Genomic DNA, 22,099 nt, shown 5'->3' with positions numbered 1-22,099 from the left:
TGTTGTGCTTTGTTTTCTTGAGTGTTTTGGGAGTATTTCAACCACGATTGCACTGTCATCTTGTCAGTCTGCTAAGCTCAGCAAGGGTTGTTATAGCAACCATAAACTCTGAATGGGACTAGGTGCTAGGATAAACGTTAGCTAGGATAGCTAATAATAGTGTTCAATGGCAGCTAACATTATATATTATATATTATTATATTATGTTATGTATTGACTATATGTTATATCTGTTAAAAGCATTACAAATAAAGTGGCCAAATCGGTTTGAAATATTGTGGCCAAAAAATACTTAATATGGCTGTTAATATACAGTAATGTTAACAGTACGATCTAGCTGCCCTATGTTAAGTGCTGTTCTCACCAGCTTTAATAACTATGTAAATTTGCGAGGATAACCCATTTCACCTTACAACACCACTGGCATGTTTATATGCCTACCAGACGCTGACCAAAGTATCATAGAAGTAATATTTAGCTAATATGTTTACATGCAACACAACGTTACAGACCTCCTGCATGGCAGCAGAGGATTCTAATACAGAACCTTTACTCTCAAAAAATCACTCCTCGTTAGTATAGTGGTGAGTATCCCCGCCTGTCACGCGGGAGACCGGGGTTCGATTCCCCGACGGGGAGATAATTCCTTTTAAAAGGGGGAAGTGCAGTAGCCTACAGCTGTCATCTGTTACCTTCCAATCCCCTACATTATCATTATCACTTTAGGTGACTTGCAGGACTGAAAATAATAGTTTAAAAAATAAGAGTGAATAATAGAAATACAAATAATGTTTCCGCCCGGTTTCGAACCGGGGACCTTTCGCGTGTGAGGCGAACGTGATAACCACTACACTACGGAAACTATACTTATCTACAAAAATAAACCATGTTTGTACTTGGTCAACGTTTTCATTCAGCAGGGCTCAATTGAACATATAATGAAAGTTTATTTGTGTATAATGACAAATTGCAACACCTCCCTTTCGCATCATGGGCAAGAGTAGGCCTACTAATAATTGAGTTACCCTGTTTCTGACCGTTTGTCAAGAGCAAGTTTAAAGGAATTACAATCTATGAGAACCATTTAGTCTTCATTTAAATGAAAAAAATGAAATAAAATAATCTCTTTTTATACACATTTGAAAGACAGTGGGAAGAAATTAACACAATGTAATCACACCCCCTATCATTAAATCATACAACTAAAGAGTACCTGATTCCTTCTGTGATATTAACTGCTAACTAGGGATGTCACGAGAACCGATACTTGCGATACCTCTCGATTCTAAAATGAAAAAACACCGGCGATGCCTATTTTTTTTAAGCATAAGCACCGACGCCAGCATAAGCATCGGTGCTGCGACTCTTCCGGAACTGATGGGGGCAATACAGTGTTTCCCACACATAGACTAATTGGTGGCGATGCGCCACAGATTCAGCACCGTTCGCCACATATTGCGTTTTGTTACCTTATATTTATTTATCTATTTTTTAACGCTAAAAACGTTAAAAAACACGCAACATTAAGCTGAATTTCCTGTAGACTATGCGTGCAAACTCATTCTCCTTGGCCCGCTCTCGTGCATGCTCAATGGATACCCGCCCACGACATGCACATTTAATCCAAATAAAACATTCACAATCGTGAACACAATGACGCACAGAAGACGACTAGCTAAATTGCTGTTTAAAATCCGGTTAGCATAGGCTATGCTGCAGATATTTGATTAAAACTCTGACTGACCATCTCAATACCAATGTTTTTCAACTCCAAGACTTAAAAGGCCCTGTCCCAAGGAGAAAAAGTAGCTTACCTTGAAACTTAAACACATGTGGGGAAACTGAACAGTCCAACCAGTAGCGTAGCCTATGATAAGCTTAGCCTGCTACTTTGTTTACAATATTTTGAGGCTTCAACCAGACAGCTGAATTTAAGAGGTGGAGTTGTGATATGAATAGTAGGCTATAATCTGCATAAAGTTTGCTGTTATGAAGATCAAAAATGTCAGTATATAGAATGTGTAAATAGTTACAGAATGTGTGTGTGTTTCAAATAAACACTTTACAAAATCATTCACATTATATGAAAGCAGAGCGATAAAAAGGCGATGCAAGTTGTTAGTTTTTATACAATTCATTAGAAAAGTGATTTAATTAATTATGTGTAAGCCTGTGATATGCTCGCAATTGGATACTGTATTATGTTATGCTCTGTATGTTATAACAATTATATTTCAGTATTCTGCAAATATTTCAATAAAGAAATTCATTAAGTACATGGAATTTTAGAAAATCTCTGCCCCCACCTATCTCAATACCATAATACAGGCATATGCTACCACACGACCGCTACGCTCCTCAGCTGAGCGACGACTAGCTCTTCCGCAAGCACGCGCAGGCCACTCCAAACTTTTCTCATCTGTCGTCCCTCATTGGTGGAATGCACTACCTGTTCCTACTAGGGCAGGGACATCCCTAGCCATCTTCAAAAAAGGTCTGAAAACCCTAACCTGACTTTCGCCAGATCCTGTAGTTCGCTGTCTGCTTCACACAAGGATCTGGGACTTCTCGATAGGAGATGTATTTATGAAGGCGGGTTCCTTGTAAAACATCCTCGCATGTGATTTGATAAACCACTTGCCTGTTATCTTGAATGACGTGCTAGGCTTCTTCAAGCTCTTGCCAAACCCGGTCGGAAGAAGAGTAAAAACATCCTTGCCACCAATAAATGTCTTCAAAACTATTCTCTGTTAATCTTTTAAAGAATGAATACTCGATAGACCAAACGGTTGAAATAGCAGAATCAATGTCAGCACAAGACTCCACGCTGTGTGCCGCCATATTTTTTTATTGTTGTTAGAAATGCTCTTAAAAAACCTAATTGTTTTTTTCCATGTTGTAAGTCGCTTTGGTTAAAAAGCGTCAGCCAAATGAAATGTAATGTAATGTAGTATCGAATTTGGCATCGAGAATCTTGCCATTTTACTGGTATTGCCACAGACTACTGATTTTTTGGTATCGTGACACCCCTACTGCTAACTAGTGCAATTTATACCTGAAAATAATGTTATTTAAGTTGTCTACTTGGAAGTACATAAAATATACTGTATACCAACATAAACACATACAAGAACATATATATCCAAACGCGAATTCATACATATGCACATTATACATAGCAACATCCCTACCACCATTTATCATGGGAGCGGCATCATACCACTGCACTGCAGCAACACCACCACCCTAGATGATAAGCCATACAATTTGGATCCCACCAAGTTGGTTCCACCACTCAGGCATGAAAACGGGTCAGGGGTGAAAAAGGTGAGAAGAGTGCGCAAACCCCCCCCCCCCCCCGAAAAAAAACAACAACAACAAAAACATGTGAAATTTTTTTTAAAAAAATCTTCCAAAGTGTGAGGGACCCACTTTCTTTCTTTCTCTCTCTCTCTTTCTCTGTGAATGAAGTTATTACACATTTCTGAAGATTTCATAGGCCTAATGGACACTTAGACTATCAGAATAAAGTCTGAATATTTGTTGGAACAAACCAGGTAATCAATATACTTGCTTGAGACACACACTATTTCAAACTAATATTATATAAAATAGGGTAGATAGGCTTTAATTTGTAAAATTGTGTTTAAACGTTTCAACATGCAATTGTTGTGCTAGTGTGTTTAACCAACCAATAAAGTTATGTGAACTGTCTTCATATTACATGTTAAACTGTAGGCTACCTGTAGGTACAGACTAGGTCACTGATCAGGGTCCTGTAACTCGACAATCAAATGTAAATTTACATTACGCCTGGCTTACGAACTCGTAAATCATAATGATCCGGGTGTAACTGAAACTTGTCGCAAGTCACACATAACTCAAACGGTTACGTGCGTTACTTGTGGTCTGAAGCAGTTGCAACTTTTTTTGGCTACGTTAGGCCTACTAGCGAATCATTTGAGTTACATAGGCAAAAGACAGCATTATCATGTCAATCAACTGTGTCTCTGGACAAAACGAACTTTAGAAGAAAACAACCTATGCTACGTTGCTACACTAATCTCAGCGTCTTTTTATAATAGAAGTTGAAAGTTTCAACTAGCCCACCTGTGAAATCCCTCGGCATGGCATCTCTCCTAGGACCACTATTTCACCTGACATCTCAGACGCATCTGCGCTCACAACAGGGAGGCTATAACCTACTTGGCGTGCGCGTTCTGTTCGGGTTGCGTCTTTGTCAACAATTAGCTTCCAATGTTAATTAAACGCATAGGGGCTACATTCATGCATCCATTGCTGATCATTTCTCATCGGATCTGCACGAATCATGTAAGTCACCTGTTTTGGCTTCAAAACGGCGAATTTCGCCGAAAGGTGAGTGATTTTCATGTCTGACCACTGCAAGTTCCCTAGAGCTTATGCTATGCTAATTCTAAAGCAGTTCCTGCTATGGTAGGGTGACCAGACGTCCCGGTTTTCCTGGGACAGTCGGTTTTGAGTGGCGTGTCCCGAGTCCCGACAAAAGCCTGTCGGGACGCTAATATGTCCCGGTTTTCACCAACCACTATTGAAGTGTGGTTTTAATATAGCCCAATCACTACCTAAACCCATGTAGAAACTAGCATAAAGCGTCCGACGTATGATTTGTGTGTGTGCGATCGTGGGTAACACTTTACATTACAGATCGGTAATAAGTGGGTAATGTCATGGTAATATGTATGCAATTTAATGGTAATAATATCTTTAAGCCACATATTACAAATAATTAATGTGTAATTTCAATACAATTATTGTGCAATTACCATACAACAACAATGCAAATAAGGGTAACATTTTAAGGGTAAAATAAAATGGTAATAACTGCTGTATTTATGTTCTTACTGAAGCAATACATGTTTAGGATTTACTTATGGTGACAAAACATGTGACCTGTTATCTGTTGCTATGATGAAATAAATGAGGTAATTTCACAATAACTATATGGTATCAGGGCTGTAAAATACTGTTTTGTCTTTTCGAAAGGTTTTCTGTACGGTGGGGAGTTGGTGAAATCCTTTCGAAAAGACATAACAGTATTTTACAGCCCTGATACCATACAGTTATTGTGAAATTACCTTATTTATTTCATCATAATAACAGATAACAGGTCACATTTTACCATCAAACTAACTACTACAAAAACTTTGACCACTGTGTAATTGTGCCATAATACTTGGAAGTTACTATGTAATTCAGTCCTTCATAGCACCATCATGTTGACATAATTACAGAAATATTATGTCACAATAAGTAAATCCTAAATATGTATTGCTTCGGTAAGTACATATTTGCAGTTATCACCATTATATATGGTAATTGCACAGTAATTGTCTAGAAATAACACATGAATTATTTGTAATATGTGGTTTAAAAATATTATTACCATAAAATTGCATATATATTTCAATAACATTACCCACTTATTACCGATCTGTAATGTAAAGTGTTACCGTTTCATTGCCTCGTTTTAATGGCTAGCAGGTTACTCTACGACAATGCTGAAGAGAAAGTCATCATTCTCAATAACCTATTAGTCCGTGAGCCAGAGGGGTTGGTCGTTACCAAAAAGGTGGCAAACCATACCTTTACTGAAAGCCTGGAATTCTCAGCTTTTCAATGATGTATAATGGCCATCTGACAAGAGTAGCCTAGCTGTTTAGAGTTATCACACATAATGTAAACTAAGGTTGAGAAAATAATATGGCTGAGTTTCGTTTTCAAAAACTGTTTTCATGCATAGGCTATAGATAATAGGTGAGGAATGTTAAGGCGAGACACGGCAGGTGTAAATACTGTTTTTGTGACCTCCGGTCAATTTCGAGATTTTGAGCTAGTTTGCTACTTTAGCATGTATTCTACCACCCTACTACAACAACAAAGTCCGATTTGCACATTTAAGTGTTTATTTCACAAACTTTTGTCTACTCGCGCCTGTATATTTCTCCTAATTTTACCAAAAGTTCCCATTCTAAAGTGTCATGTACTACCGTGATCGTGATCCAAATCATATCGTGTTTGATACCGTTTGAAAGCCCTGCTTCTCCTACAAGACGCTATGCTATCCAAATATGGGCATTTCCTTTGTATTAGCAACCAATCGCGAAAGTTCAAAGACGAGTCTAAGCTGAGAACGCATTTCATTGGCTGTGTTTCAAGGCTGTTTACTCAAAACGAGTTTTCCCCCACACGCCATGCAAAGGATCTCCACTTCTGCAGCACCTACATACACCAAACTTTCCAGTCTTATTCCTAACTATATTAGGAAGATATTTACAGAGGGATTTGTTGATATAGCATTCTTGGCATGATTTACATGACTTTTTATGCCTAAAAATAGGGCGAAAATCCACTTTTTAAGCCAATTGGCAGTATTTTCTGATTTACTGGAAAACAAAAGAAGATATTCATAATCCCCTCTGTAAATGTTTTTTTATTTGATATATTAACACAACAGAAAAATAATTTTCAACCTGGCTTTTTCCAATGGTCAGATCCTTCGCATCAAAATATATGCAAATTAGCGCATATTTAATGAGATATAGCCTAATTAGCATATTTAAACATTAAATTAAAGAAAACTTGCAATACATTTTATTCTCCTATTTATGTGAGTATTCAACTGGTAAAGTTTCATGAAGATACCTTTAAGTTTAAAATTTTCCCCTATTCACCTGGGGTGTCTCGCCTTAAGGAGTCAAACAGTGCAGGCCCTAATCTCTGACTGAAAGTGCAGAGAATTAGTGCATTTACACAGCAAAACACGAATCTCACCTTAATGTCAGTAATCAACTGGTAAGTTGATAGTGATATCAGTTACAATGTTTACCTTTAATCACCTGTTGTGTCTCACCTTAACCGACTAGGTTTATGAATTGAGATAGATGACTGTAATCAGCATGAATTAAGTCCAACTTGCAAAACATGAGATTTCACGAGAGAAAAAAACTACAGTTCCTTGGTACTCAAGATTAAAACTCTATTTTTTTTGCTGAAATGATATGTACTCCTCGTTAGTATAGTGGTGAGTATCCCCGCCTGTCACGCGGGAGACCGGGGTTCGATTCCCCGACGGGGAGACACAATTTTTCAAACTTTGAACACACGTGAACTGACAGCCCAGGTTGATGACTAAGTTAGAAGCTCAGAGAGCAAATCCATAGACATACTCCTCGTTAGTATAGTGGTCAGTATCCCCGCCTGTCACGCGGGAGACCGGGGTTCAATTCCCCGACGGGGAGTCAATATTTTTGCAACTTGAACAAGTACTCTCCAACTACAAGATCAACCGACCTTTAAGAATAATTTATATACATTTATAGAATTACATTGAAATATTCAATTCTGTCATATCTTAACTAAAGATGTTCTTTACTTCTAAATGTGCTCATACAGTATGGGCCCTATTCTTCCTTTTTGGCTTAGTTTTTTATGCACCCAAGTTAAGCCTGGCTTCACATGCAAATCCACTTCACACACTCTTCTACACCAAAAGTTTTGCAGATCTGCAGATGAGATAATGGTAGTAGATTATAATAAAAATGGGAATACAAGCCTGTCTGTATCTTAACACAAAGTCAAGTAGCTGAATGATGCAGAGGCAAGGATAAAAGCAGACTGTGGCAGACAGGACAGAAAAAAGAGCAACTGACAATCCACCCACAACCTGACTACATCAGCCATCCTCTCCCCACGGAAAGGTGCTACAGAACCCTAAATGCCAACTATATTGTCACAGGCGCAGTTTCTCAACATGTTTATTAAGGACTCTGGCGCCACCTTCAGTAATTCTGTGCTCCCATTTTTACAAAAGATTATCAAATCTTGCTGAGAAAACCTTTTATTAATCTAAATGAAATTTATATATATATATATATATCAATTCATAGTGATATGGATATTCCCGCAAAAAATCCTTCAGATTCATAACCTTTGAACACTGTGACAAAGGAAATGTTTTATTTCCATATTAACCACATCACTCAAGCGCCACTTTAAGTGCAATATTTCTGAGAAATGTTATTTAATAGAATTAAATTGTTAACAACATTCACTATCATATTAAGACAACAAAAATATGAAATTCCAGGAAACTTCTGAACTGTACTGGATGTAAGTTCAGTTCAATTCGGTTGTCAACAAACTTCTCCCAGAATGCTTCCATGCCAAGCTCATGCAGTTGCAGGTCTTCACCCCACGTACAACTGCAGTGTACATCAGAATCCTGTTTGTCCACCTCAGTTCAGACTTCAACACAATCATCCAAGACAGTCTCCACGCCAGGCACCTACAGTTGCAGTTGCCAATAGGAAGTAACATGTGCAGCTGACTCCCTCACCACCAACTCCATAAGGTTGTATACCCTCACGGTATCTTAACTCTCTGGCCACCAGTAGAAATATGAAATTCCTGGAAAATGTGTCATTTACCTGGAAATTCATAACTGCTGAATTGTACTGGATGTCACAGCTCTGCCTGTCCAGTTCATTTCAGCCATTACCAAACTTCTCCCAGAATGATTCAATGCCAAGCTCCTGCCCCTGCAGGTCTTCACCCACCGTACAAGTGAATTACAGACCTCCAGACTTCCAGAATCCAAATACATCCATGTAGAAATATGAAATTCCTGAAAAATGTGTAATTTACCTGGAATTTCATAACTGCTGAACTGTACTGGATGTCAGAGCTCTGCCTGTCCAGTTCATTTCAGCCATTAACAAACTTCTCCCAGAACATATCCATGCCAAGCTCCTGCAGTTGCAGGTGTTCACCCTACAAACAAGTGAATTACTGACACCCTGACCAACAGGAGGCAACATGTGCAGCTGACTCCCTCACCATCAACTCCATAAGGTTGTGTACCCTCAAGGTATCTTAACTCTCTGGGCACCAGTGAATGCACCTCCAGCCACCCCTCCAACAAGCAGGTTAGGCATGCTGATGACAACAGACCTAGGCCTCATCAACGACAACGATGACCCAGCCTGAGTCTGCTGTGTCACAGCCAACGTCACGGTGCACAGAGAACAACCTGAAGCTTAACAGCAATGATATGGTGGAGATGGTCAAGGAATCAAGACACACTCACACTCTTGTCTCCCATTATTCATCTATTATACAGTAACCAAGATAGTGGAGTTGTTCAACACCTTGACCTTTGTCAACAACATACAATTGAAGAAAAAAGACTCCACTATAGTCAAAATATCACAAAGATGTAACAATTTACTTTGAGCAGAGAGAAATTTGAAATTTCAGGAAATCTACTAATTTCCATGCAATTTCACACCTTTGGAACTGCAGTGTACATCAGGACCCTGTTTGTCCACCTCACTTCAGCCTTCAACACAATCAGCCAAGACAGTCTCCACGCCAAGCATCTACAGTTGCAGTTGCCCCATCACCACCAGCTCCATAAGGTTGTGTACTCTTGTAGTATCTTAATTCATGAAAAAATATGAAATTCCTGGAAAATGTGATATTTACCTGGAAGTTCATAACTTCTGAACTGAACTGGCTATGAGAGCTCTGTCTGTCCAGTTCACTTCAGCCTTCAACAAACTTCTCCCAGAACGTTTCCAGGCCAAGCTCCTGCAGTTGCAGGTCTTCATCCCACAAACAAGTGAATCCCTCACCACCAGCTCCATAAGGTTGTGCACCATCAAGGTATCTTAACTCTCTGGTCACCAGTGAATGCACCTCCAGCCTCCCCTCCAACAAGCAGGTTAGGCATGCTGATGACACAACAGACCAAGGCCTCATCAATGACAATGATGACCCAGCCTGAGTCTGCTGTGTCACAGCCAACAACAAGGTGCACAGAGAACAACCTGAAGATTAACAAGAATCCACATACTGTACATCCATGTAGAAATATGAAATTCCTGGAAAATGTGTAATTTACCTAGAATTTCATAACTGCTGAACTATACTGGATATCAGAGCTCTGCCTGTCCAGTTCATTTCAGCCATTAACAAACTTCTCCCAGAATGCTTCCATGACAAAGTCTTGCAGTTGCAGGTCTTCACCCCACGTACAAGTGAATTACACACTTCCTGACCAACAGGAGGCAACATGTGCAGCTGACTCCCTCACCGTCAGCTCCATATGGTTGTGTAACCTCACGGTATCGTAACTCTCTGGGCACCAGTGAATGCACCCCCAGCCTCCCCTCCAACAAGCAGGTTAGGCATGCTGATGACAGAACAGACCTAGGCCTCACCAACGACAATGATGACCCAGTCTGTGTCTACTGTGTCACAGCCAACATCACAGTACACAGAGAACAACCAGAAGCTTATTGTGAATCCAAACACATCCATGTAGAAAAATTAAACTCCTGGAAAATGTCTCATTTACCTAAAAATGAACAACTGCTGAATTGTACTGGATGTCAGAGCTCTGCTTGTCCAGTTCATTTCAGCCATTAACAAACTTCTCCCAGAACATATCCATGCCAAGCTCCTGCAGTTGCAGGTGTTCACCCCACAAACGAGTGAATTACAGACACCCTGACCAACAGGAGGCAACATGTGCAGCTGACTCCCTCACCATCAACTCCATAAGGTTGTGTACCCTCAAGGTATCTTAACTCTCTGGGCACCAGTGAATGCACCTCCAGCCACCCCTCTAACAAGCAGGTTAGGCATGATGATGACACAACAGACCTAGGCCTCATCAACGACAACGATGACCCAGCCTGAGTCTGCTGTGTCACAGCCAACGTCACGGTGCACAGAGAACAACCTGAAGCTTAACAGCAATGATATGGTGGAGATGGTCAAGGGATCAAGACGCACTCACACTCTTATCTCCCATTATTCATCTATGATACAGTAACCAAGATAGTGGAGTTATTCAACACCTTGACCCTTGTCAACAACATAAAATTGAAGAAAAAAAGACTCCACTATAGTCAAAATATCACAAAGATGTAACACTTTACTTTGAGCAGAGAGAAATTTGAAATTTCAGGAAATCTACTAATTTCCATGCAATTTCACACCTTTGGAACTGCAGTGTACATCAGGACCCTGTTTGTCCACCTCAGTTCAGCCTTCAACACAATCAGCCAAGACAGTCTCCACGCCAAGCATCTACAGTTGCAGTTGCCCCATCACCACCAGCTCCATAAGGTTGTGTACTCTTGTAGCATCTTAAATTCATGAAAAAATATGAAATTCCTGGAAAATGCGATATTTACCTGGAAGTTCATAACTTCTGAACTGAACTGGCTATGAGAGCACTACCTGTCCAGTTCACTTCAGCCTTCAACAAACTTCTCCCAGAACTTTTCCATGCCAAGCTCCTGCAGTTGCAGGTCTTCATCCCACAAACAAGTGAATTACAAACACCCTGACCAACAGGAGGCAACATGTGCAACTGCCCCCCTCACCATCAGCTCCATATGGTTGTGTACCCTCAAGGTATCTTAACTCTCTGTGCACCAGTGAATGCGCCTCCAGCCTCCCCTCCAAAAAGCAGGTTAGGCATGCTGATGACACAACAGACCTAGGCCTCATCAACGACAACGATGACCCAGCCTGAGTCTGCTGTATCACAGCCAACGACACGGTGCACAGAGAACAACCTGAAGCTTAACAGCAATGATATGGTGGAGATGGTCAAGGAATCAAGACACACTCACACTCTTATCTCCCATTATTCATCTATGATACAGTAACCAAGATAGTGGAGTTGTTCAACACCTTGACCTTTGTCAACAACATACAATTGAAGAAAAAAGACTCCACTATAGTCAAAATATCACAAAGATGTAATACCTTGAGCAGAGAGAAATTTGAAATTTCAGGAAATCTACTAATTTCCATGCAATTTCACACCTTTGGAACTGCAGTGTACATCAGGACCCTGTTTGTCCACCTCAGTTCAGCCTTCAACAATCAGCCAAGACAGTCTCCACGCCAAGCATCTACAGTTGCAGTTGCCCCATCCTGTGGAAATGCGTTACGGACTTCCTGACCAACAGGAAGCAAGAGGTGCAGATGCCCCCTCACTACCAGCTCCATAAGGTTGTGTACTCTAGTAGTATCTTAAATTCATGAAAAAATATGAAATTCCTGGAAAATGTGATATTTACCTGGAAGTTCATAACTTCTGAACTGAACTGGTTATGAGAGCTCTGCCTGTCCAGTTCACTTCAGCCTTCAACAAACTTCCCCCAGAACGTTTCCAGGCCAAGCTCCTGCAGTTGCAGGTCTTCATCCCACAAACAAGTGAATTACAGACACCCTGACCAAAAGGAGGCAACATGAGCAGCTGACTCCCTCACCACCAGCTCCATAAGGTTGTGCACCATCAAGGTATCTTAACTCTCTGGTCACCAGTGAATGCACCTCCAGCCTCCCCTCCAACAAGCAGGTTAGGCATACTGATGACACAACAGACCTAGGCCTCATCAATGACAATGATGACCCAGCCTGAGTCTGCTGTGTCACAGCCAACAACAAGGTGCACAGAGAACAACCTGAAGATTAACAAGAATCCACATACTGTACATCCATGTAGAAATATGAAATTCCTGGAAAATGTGTAATTTACCTGGAATTTCATAACTGCTGAACTATACTGGATATCTGGGGCCTCATTTATAAACGATGCGTACGCACAAAAGAATGCGTACGCCTCATTCTACGCAAGCTTTGGTATTTATAAAAAGTGAACTTGACGGGAAAATGTGCGCACCTCCACGCAAGCTCTGACCCATGCGTACGCACAAAAAAGGGAAAAGCAGAAACTGCGACCTCAGGAGGAAACAGGTACAACGACCCGAAATTGGTTCAATAATTGAAGTTTAACACAAGCATAACATCGCGCAATGACGCGCATCAATGACATAACTGCCTTAACCTAATCCTGTTTAAAATCTAAAACGTGGTTGATTGTTGTTTCGTGCGCCCGTCAAAAATTCCATCTTATTTGATGCGAGAAAGACATGCTGATAGGCTATGCCTATGTATGTTTAGTTAATTATCCACTTATGGCTTTCATGCATGTTTTGTTATTTGTCAATAATACATCAAGGCTCAAACATGTTGCTTGTTAGCTTGCAAATGGTAGGCTATAGTAAGTGCTGACTTGCATCGGCTTTCTTGCCACTGGCTGAATCGAGAACTGGCTGACCGGACTGGAATAGCCAACCTTCAGCCGAATTTTGCCAGACGTGTTAGGAGGTGTTACTGCTTCATCACCAAACTACATGAACTTTCCTTACACGGTGAACAGGCAAATAAAAACGCAGCAAAGTCTAATTTCCCAAATGTGATCCGTGCTATTGACTGCAACCATATTGCTATAAGAGCACCGAGTGAAAATAAATGTGCCTTTGTTAACAGGAAGCATATTTTCATTCCCTCAATGTCCAAGTTATATAATGTGACACGGACATGTTGCTCACAAATGTTGGCCTGATTCATATTGAGACATAGGCTACTGTAGCAGCGTTGGGCGCAGACTGAATGCTGGAGCTGTGCGCGATGGTGGCTTGTAGGCCTACTGTAGGTGCGGGCGAATCGTGTTTAAATCCTGTGTGTAAATCCTAAAAGAATTTGTAACAATTTTCGACCATTTCTAAACATTCACCCTTTACTCATTCAAGTTATGTTGTAGGTGACAGTGGATATCCGCTGAAACGGTGGCTGCTCACGCCATTTATGAACCCACAAACAGTCAATTAAGTTGCGTTTCTTGTCTTTCCCGCTGTTTTTGGCATGTTGTCCACAGACATCAATATTCATTAAGGGCGTTTCGCTGAATATTTATAAGCAATTATGGGTGTGTCTTGAGGTACGCACAGGTGCCGCACATGTAGAGTAGAGCTTGATTTATAAAGGGAAATTGGCGTGGAACGTGCGTGCGCACGGTTTTATAAATCAGAATATTTCTGTGCGCACGCACTTTCTGAGTTTTGAGCGCACGCCATCTTCTGGCGTACATCCTGCGCAAAGTTTTATAAATGAGGCCCCAGAGCTCTGCCTGTCCAGTTCATTTCAGCCTACAACAGACTTCTCCCAGAATGCTTCCATGACAAAGTCCTGCAGTTGCAGGTCTTCACCCCACGTACAAGTGAATTACACACTTCCCTGACCAACAGGAGGCAACATGTGCAGCTGACTCCCTCACCATCAGCTCCAAAAGGTTGTGTACCCTCAAGGTATCTTAACTCTCTGGGCACCAGTGAATGCACCTCCAGCCACCCCTCCAACAAGCAGGTTAGGCATGCTGATGACAACAGACCTAGGCCTCATCAACGACAACGATGACCCAGCCTGAGTCTGCTGTGTCACAGCCAACGACACGGTGCACAGAGAACAACCTGAAGATTAACAGGAATGAAATGGTGGAGATGGTCAAGGAATCAGGACACACTCACTCTCTTATCTCCCAACACTCATCTATGATGCAGTAACCAAGGAGGTGGTCTAATTGTAGTTCTTGAACATAAGATTGAAGGAAAAAGGAATCTATTATAACTAACATACATATCACATAAAGTGATGAGCACCTCACCTTTAGCTGAAAAAAATTGTCTTTGTCATTGTTCAGTTCAGCCATCAACATGATCATCCAAGACTGTCTCCATGCCAGGCACCTACAATTGCAGCTGCCACATCCTATGCTGAAGTGCATTACAAACTTCCGACCCAATAGGAAGAACAATGTGCAGTTGAGTCCCTCACCTCCAGCATCATATGGTTGTGTACCCTCATGGTATCTTAAAGGGATATCTCAAAATTTGGGGAATGGAGCTAATTTTCCCACCTCCCCTCGAGCAAAACAGCATAAGCAAAGCATAGATCATCAAATCGGTTTAGACCATTAGCATCTCACCTGCTAGCATCAGGCTTAAAAGTGACTACGATTTCCGGTAATGTTCCCATTTAAAACTTGTCTCTTCTGAAGTTAGAAAGTGCAATAAGGCAACAGAAAATGAAACGTCACGATTTTACATGGAACTACTCTCATTCTGGCGTAATCATCAAGGATCGTTGTGAAGGTACCATGGACGCAAGGTGAACTTTTTTTTTGCACATGTGTGTTAACTATGAATGTACTGTAAATGGTCAAGTAATTAAATGTGGTCTTCAGCTGCATCGTCCTTGATCAGCATCAATATCGGATTCATATGATTCCCCATTGTGCATGTTTTGTACATAGGTCTTCAAAGTAGTGTAAAAAAAAATGAAAAGAAAACCCCTCCCAATGTGAAAACATCTCTTGAAGGAAGACAGCAATTTTCTAATAACCGAGAATAGGCCTACAAAGTGCTCTACGCTTTGATATCCTGCCAAAGTCGTATCCACCCCTTCAAATTGCTTACCTTTTCAAGATGATTATGAAATGTGTCTCAATTGTGTACAATTTGTGTACACTGTTAGGATTTGCTTCACAAACGGCAGGTGTATGTGAATGCATATAGTAGCCAACCGAACGCATTGGTGACAGCAGTGGTAGATAGGGATTTCTGGGTATTGCATCAATGTGTGTGTGTAGAGGCCGTGGTTAAAACAAATTCTATATCCTTTGTTTATGTTTATAGTTCTTAGCAGACTCCTTTGTTCTAAGTGACTTACAATGACATCAATTAACATAATTTACATGAAATAGTTATGATAGTCATAATACATAACCTAAATGATCAAATATAGCCTAGAAAAATTAGTGATCGACTAAATTGAATTTAACAAAATAGTAACAATGATCATGAACATTTCACTGAAAAAATAATTGTGGTTATGCTTTAGTATTACCTACTATTATTATAAGCATTATAATCATTATCATATATTAATACACATATCTAAAGAGTGAACATAGTAATAAACAATACATTTCTGTTTCCCCTTTAGATTTTGTAGATAACAACCAAATACAAAGTCTTTCACTGAAATAGACAGCATTGTCAGCATTTACAGACAATGACAGATGAGGTACCGAGGTAACATGGGACATAGTAATGGAAATATGAAATTTTTGTTTGATCCGCCTTGTTGTATTTACCCCAATGCATGTAGGCTAAACTCTTACGATGATTACAAACATTTCTGCATGATTATCTTCAAATCATTGCAATCAATAGCCTAATAATAATGTTAGGCTTGATCGCTAATATCTTGGGATTGCTTGGACTCCAACACCACCAGCAGTGAACAATACATTCCACCATCATGAAGCTACTTAATCTTTCCATAATGTTGAGACTTGTTAATTGCTAATTAAGGCGAGGCAATTCAATTCAAATCAATTTCGAGATTTTGTGCTAGTTTGCTACCTTAGCATGTATTCTACCACCCTACTACAACAACAAAGTCTGATTTTCACATTTAGGTGTTCATTTCACAACATTTTGTCTACTCGCGCCTATGTATTTCTCCTAATTTCACAAAAAGTTCCCATTCTAAAGTGTCATGTACTCCCGCGACCGTGAATCCAAATCATATTGTGTGTGACACCGTTGGAAAGCCTTGTTTCTACTTCATAATGCTATGCAATCCAAATATGGACATTTCCTTTGTGTTAGCAACCAATCGCGAAAGTTCAAAGACGAGTCTAAGCTGAGAACGCATCTCATTGGCTGTGTTTCAAGGCTATTTCTCAAAACTAGTTATTTGCGGTTTTGTGTCATTTTCCGGTAGATACTTCTCAACCTCTGTAGCACATATGTACACCAAACTTTCCAGTTATACACTTAACAGTACTCTGAAGATATTTACTGAGGGATTTGTTAATACATCATTCCTGGCCAGATTTATGTGCCATTTTAATCAAAAAAGCATGGCAAAAATCGTTTTTTTAAGGCTATGGGCAGTATATTTGGATTTTCTAGGCAATGAAAGCAGAAATCCTGAAATCCTTCTGTAATTTTATTGTTATCTTGTTTGTAGACGACATGAAAGAATAATGTTGCACCTGGCTTTATCATATGTTCAGATCTATCTACTGGAAATATATGCAAAATCACGCATATTTAATGAGATAATGCATAATTTGCATAATTAAACATACACATTTCAAAAACTTGTAATACATTTTTTTCTCATACTTGTGTAAGTAATCAGCTGAGGAAGTTTCATGGTGATACCTATTATTAAAAATGTTTACCCTATTCAACTGTAGTGTCTCGCCTTAAGTCATCAAAATGTATAGGCCTATATTTTTTGTCAGTAATCCTGGCTTCTACTCGACTACTGTCACTGCGGTTTGTGGATCACTGACCTAGACATTACTTTCAATACTACTGCAAAAATATTTCGTCACCATCACTAATATAAAATGTCACATGTCCATGACATCACCATGGCAATCCTCGTTAGTATAGTGGTGAGTATCCCCGCCTGTCACGCGGGAGACCGGGGTTCGATTCCCCGACGGGGAGGCCAAAACCTTTTTTCTTCTCAGATTTTTTAACCAACACTTGATCTTAACAACTCTACATTAATTTAATTCAAAACTAATGACCCAATTCACCTATTATAAATATAATAAAAAAGGGCTGCATGGTGCAGTTCTTACAGCAGATGGCGCCCTTGAGGTGTCAGCAGAATCTCATGTCACCATCTCCAGCAGGGTCTGCTTTCCGAAAGTTCTTGAAAGGGAAGCTTTTCAATGTAAAGAAACAATGACATTAATAACAGATGGCAAAACAACATACATCTTCTGTTACAAGCTAGGCTACATTGAATTTACCTACATGTTCTAAAATTCCCCTCGGGGTGAATTAAGTAGGCCTATCTATGTTTGATTAATGTTAAAAAGGCCACAAAGCTGGCCTTAGGCTACATTCTAACAACTGTACAAACAAAATGTTACAACTTACAAATCAACTAGATGAGAATATTGCAATAAACAGATCAGTCATGACCGACGCATCACAGCCAGGCAAGGAAGGACTTGAGGCCCAAGGGCTAGCGGTCGGTTGAAGCGACCGTCCACGGCACTCCCATCCTCTCAGAAATTCAACACAATGTGAAGAACATTGATAGTTCAAAGGAAAGTCATTCGATTAACAACCATATGCATTTAGCCTTACTTATGCATCATCTTTTCGGGGCCAATGTTTAACAAGTAGGCCTAGGCAACTTCTGGCGGCTGGCGCACATATGCCCTCTACGCATGGTGCTCAAGCCTACCAATATTATAACCAAGCCTACATTTCAAACACATGTAAATTCACACATTGTAAAATGTACATAATTTCACCATGTAGGCTACTTAGCTAAAATGTTGACGACATCCAAATGTTAACGTTAATAGTTTACATAACTCACCCTCAAACGGAGAAGGGAAAGACATTGGGTGCCATCTTCTTCGCCACATGTTTCATAGGCCTCGTGAACTAAGCACACGACCTTCGACATAGGCTATTTCGAATAATTTCACTTAAATAAGTTCACCTCAGTTAAGCTGTATCTTTACTCCATCCAGACAATTAGGAAATATCCTACTTTTCCTTTACAGACGATCTGCTGAGAAATCATGTGCCGAGGACCGCGAACTCATCAGGTGGCGCCTGCTTGTCTTCATCTTCAAGCTGCAAGTTCAATTTGCATATATATGTGTTCAACGTAACTTGCCTTTTTCCCTATGGTGGCCTTCAAGGTACAACTACGTATTAATTAGGCCTAAAATACATGTCCGAAAAACATCTTGGATCAAGAGCCTGCAGCTATCCAGTGAAAAATAATATGAACAAATTCCTGACAATCTCAACGAAATTAACCAATAGGCCTCTATTTGATCAGTAGCCTAGGCCTACTTCAAACTGAATTTGTCAAAACAAAGCCATTTTAGCTTTCCTTTAGAGATGTGTTTTTTTCCCCAGAGGTCAGTCATTTCTTATCCTTCGTTGAAAAAATATCTGGTTCAGAGCACTAGGCCTATAACTTTTGCATGTCCATGGCTTTGGCACATACAGACCTAATACTGCTAAAAGCCAGAGGCCACAAATACACCGTCTTATAATAATAATATACTAATAATCATAATAATACTAATAATAGTACAATTTATGTTGGCTGTAGCACTTTTCAAGCAAATAGCAGAGAGCACAACGTACGTGTAACAACAGTGCTAATGGAACATTCTACCAGAAATGTACATTTCCTGTCATGGAATAGTTTCAGTGAATGAAACCTGTAGGCCTAAAATCCAAAACAAATTGTAAACTGACTAGATGATTGATTTCTAGGAGTTGTTCTCTAAAGGATTGTGTAATTCATTATTCTATTTTGGAAGTTGCATGCGAAATGAAAGAGGAGTTGTATGTGAATTTTTACACTGATGTAGGACATGTGAAATTGAATCCAGTGCCACGTTTTGATATATTTTACGTATTGAAAATGAAACACTGAACTTTTGGATAAAACAAAAACCGAATTTTAAAAAAGGCCATTCTGGATTGCATTTGGGTCTATTTTGGACCCAGGTTTTGGGTGACCAGTGGGGTGTACAAACCTCGATTAGTGCGTTAGCGAGGTAGGCTATGTTGCGCTCAAAGCCAGGGTATGCTGTGACACGAAAGTGGCACTGTTTTAGCGTAGTAATCTTGTTTTAATATAGGCGGTCTTGTGCATCTCCACGTTTCACGATTGGCCAAATTCACCCAAACCCAGTTGATACTTTGGAGTAAACTGTAACCATTTTCGGAGGCTGTTGGCCTGTTGATTTGAATGGTGAATGGTGAACAGGTGGCCTGTTGATTTGGTGCATTTAAACGGCCTCAAAAGTGGTTACAGTTAACCCCAAAGTAGGCTACCGCCTACTGGTGATACAGTGACACTAGAAAAGATTCACTTTCGTATGACAGCATACCCTAGCTCTGAGCGCAACATACCTCGCTAACTCACTAATCGAGGTTCATAGGCTATACCCCACGGGAGGAATATTGTGGTCGTGGAGATGCGTGAGTGCGCGGCGCGCGAAACGGTGTAGGCATACTTCCAGGGAAAAGATAGGATCAGTCAAATGGAATAGGCTAAAATAAAGGAATAAATGAATATCACAAATTTAAAAATGATCGGAAATGTCGTTTTTTTCTAATATTTTTGAAGATGATTACACATTTTGAAAACAAAATACAGACATTTCTGCTTTTATTCTTTTGAATAAAACACCAAGTTGCACCCTTTTCACATTTTCACATTTCATTCCAAAATAGAATAACGAATGAACGAAAAAGTACACGGACCTTCTTTATTAAAAACATTAGACAATTGCAAATCCTGAAAAATGGGGTGTCCCCAGCCAAATCTGAACTCTGCCTTTCACAGTTCTGTTGTGAAAAAAATGTGCTGTGTGCTTTTAAAACTCAAAGGCTGTGACAGCATTTGATTTCATCAAGGTGATGTTGAAATTGATCAAGTCCTCTTAGTAAATTATTTGGTTTTGACACTAGAACTGCCACGGATTTCAAAACTACTAGAAGAAGCGATCATTTGAACATTTTCACCAGCAGAGCTACTTTTCTTTATTAAGACAGTCCTTAAAATATATATATATATACTGTATATATATATAAAGGTCAAAAATCTATTTGGTATTGTTTTAAGTATGAACATACTAGCGCTCTCTCAAAAGATAATTTAACTTAATTTAAGAAGACTGACTTATTTTAAGGAGTCTTATCAAGATAAATTCACTTAGCCTACTGCATGGAAAGATAATTTTGCTTGTTTTACGGCAAATTTACTTACTGCATGGACAGATCATTTTGCTTGTTTTCAGGAAGAATTGACTTAAAATAAGTCAATTAAAGGAACACTTCACCGTTTTTTCATATTAAACTACTTTATTCCCTTAACTATGACGAGTTGATACGTACCTCTCACGTTTCAATGCGTGCACTCACTGGCTCTGGCGCACGGCACAACTTTGATAGCACTTAGCTAGCCCAATGCATTCATTAGGATCCAAACAGAGATGAAGTTAAAGCGACCAAACACCTCCATGTTTTCCCTATTAAAATACAGTTACACGAGTAGTCACACGACCAAGTATGGTGAGACAAAATAAAACGTGGTGCATTTGTAAGCAGGTAAGAGGGATAAATTGTGTGGCGCAGTAATATCCGCACTCTTGCACTTTCAGTTTCACTTTGGAGTGAGGATATTACTGCGCAGAGTCTACGTGCTCCCAATGTTATTCCGCCACACAATATAGTAATCCCTTTTGCCTGCTTAGAAATGCACCACGTTTTATTTTGTTTCACCATACTTGGTTGTGTGACTACTCGTGTAACTGTATTTTAAGAGGAAAAACATGGAGGTGTTTGGTCGCTTCTAACTTCATCTCTGTTTGGATCCTAATGAAGGCATTACATACGACAGCACACCTGTTCATGGCTCTAACACCCTCTTCACCTACGACTGCACACCTGCACATGGCTCTAACACCATTGTCAGGTTTCAGATGACACAATGGTGATTGATCTCATCAGCTGCAATGATGAGATAGCCTACAGAGAGGAGGTCCAGCACCTAACGGCGTGGTGCACTGACAACAACTTGGCTCGTTGTAGACTACAGGAAGTCTAAAGCTCAATGTTCAGATTTAAGAATAAGAATATTTTTTCCAAGATTTTCTTTTTTAAAAACACAACTCTGAACAACAAATTCAAATTCAAAACTTGGTTGTACAAAGTATCATAAGTAATATAACCAAGATTATTATAATCCAAGATTTTCTAATGTCCCTAATAGACCTCTGAAGTTCGCCTACAAAAAGGATCCAAAGCTGCCATCTTTGCCCATATAAGGAGATCCGGGAGTTAATTGAAGCTAACTGCCTATGGCAAGTTGCATTGTAAGTTAGCTCTGGGGTAGCAAAGATCAAAGTGTGCCGTCTTCACCTACCGAAGATCACAGTATCCACTAGACGGCAGTGGACAAAACTGTGTAGCGAAAAACGTCTGCATTTCCAACGTCATCATCCCCGCGAGAGTTTAACAGGTGTGATAATTGAAAGAACCCATTGCTCTTGCACATCCTCACACACATCTGCAGCATACACCACCTTAGTGAAATTCATCACAACTTACAAATG

The 22,099-nt window shown here is 39.9% G+C and overlaps 5 non-coding genes across 5 annotated transcripts; 4 read left to right on the top strand and 1 right to left on the bottom strand.

The window, feature by feature from the left end:
• The first annotated feature begins 567 nt into the window (after positions 1–567).
• Positions 568–639, top strand: trnad-guc (transfer RNA aspartic acid (anticodon GUC)). Its single transcript has one exon. It is a non-coding gene; the product is annotated as a tRNA-Asp (tRNA).
• Positions 640–789: 150 nt separating this feature from the next.
• Positions 790–862, bottom strand: trnav-cac (transfer RNA valine (anticodon CAC)). The gene has a single exon. It is a non-coding gene; the product is annotated as a tRNA-Val (tRNA).
• A 6,184-nt stretch (positions 863–7,046) lies between these two features.
• trnad-guc (transfer RNA aspartic acid (anticodon GUC)) lies at positions 7,047–7,118 on the top strand. The gene has a single exon. It is a non-coding gene; the product is annotated as a tRNA-Asp (tRNA).
• Positions 7,119–7,208: 90 nt separating this feature from the next.
• trnad-guc (transfer RNA aspartic acid (anticodon GUC)) lies at positions 7,209–7,280 on the top strand. The gene has a single exon. It is a non-coding gene; the product is annotated as a tRNA-Asp (tRNA).
• Positions 7,281–17,363: 10,083 nt separating this feature from the next.
• trnad-guc (transfer RNA aspartic acid (anticodon GUC)) lies at positions 17,364–17,435 on the top strand. The gene has a single exon. It is a non-coding gene; the product is annotated as a tRNA-Asp (tRNA).
• The last annotated feature ends 4,664 nt before the right edge of the window (positions 17,436–22,099 follow it).

The sequence above is a fragment of the Sardina pilchardus genome, chromosome 15 (genome assembly GCF_963854185.1).
Source record: "Sardina pilchardus chromosome 15, fSarPil1.1, whole genome shotgun sequence".
In the NCBI taxonomy this organism is placed as follows: Eukaryota; Metazoa; Chordata; class Actinopteri; order Clupeiformes; family Clupeidae; genus Sardina; species Sardina pilchardus.
The sequence above is the reverse complement of the archived record's forward strand: the minus strand, read 5'-3'. Positions and strand labels throughout refer to the sequence as shown.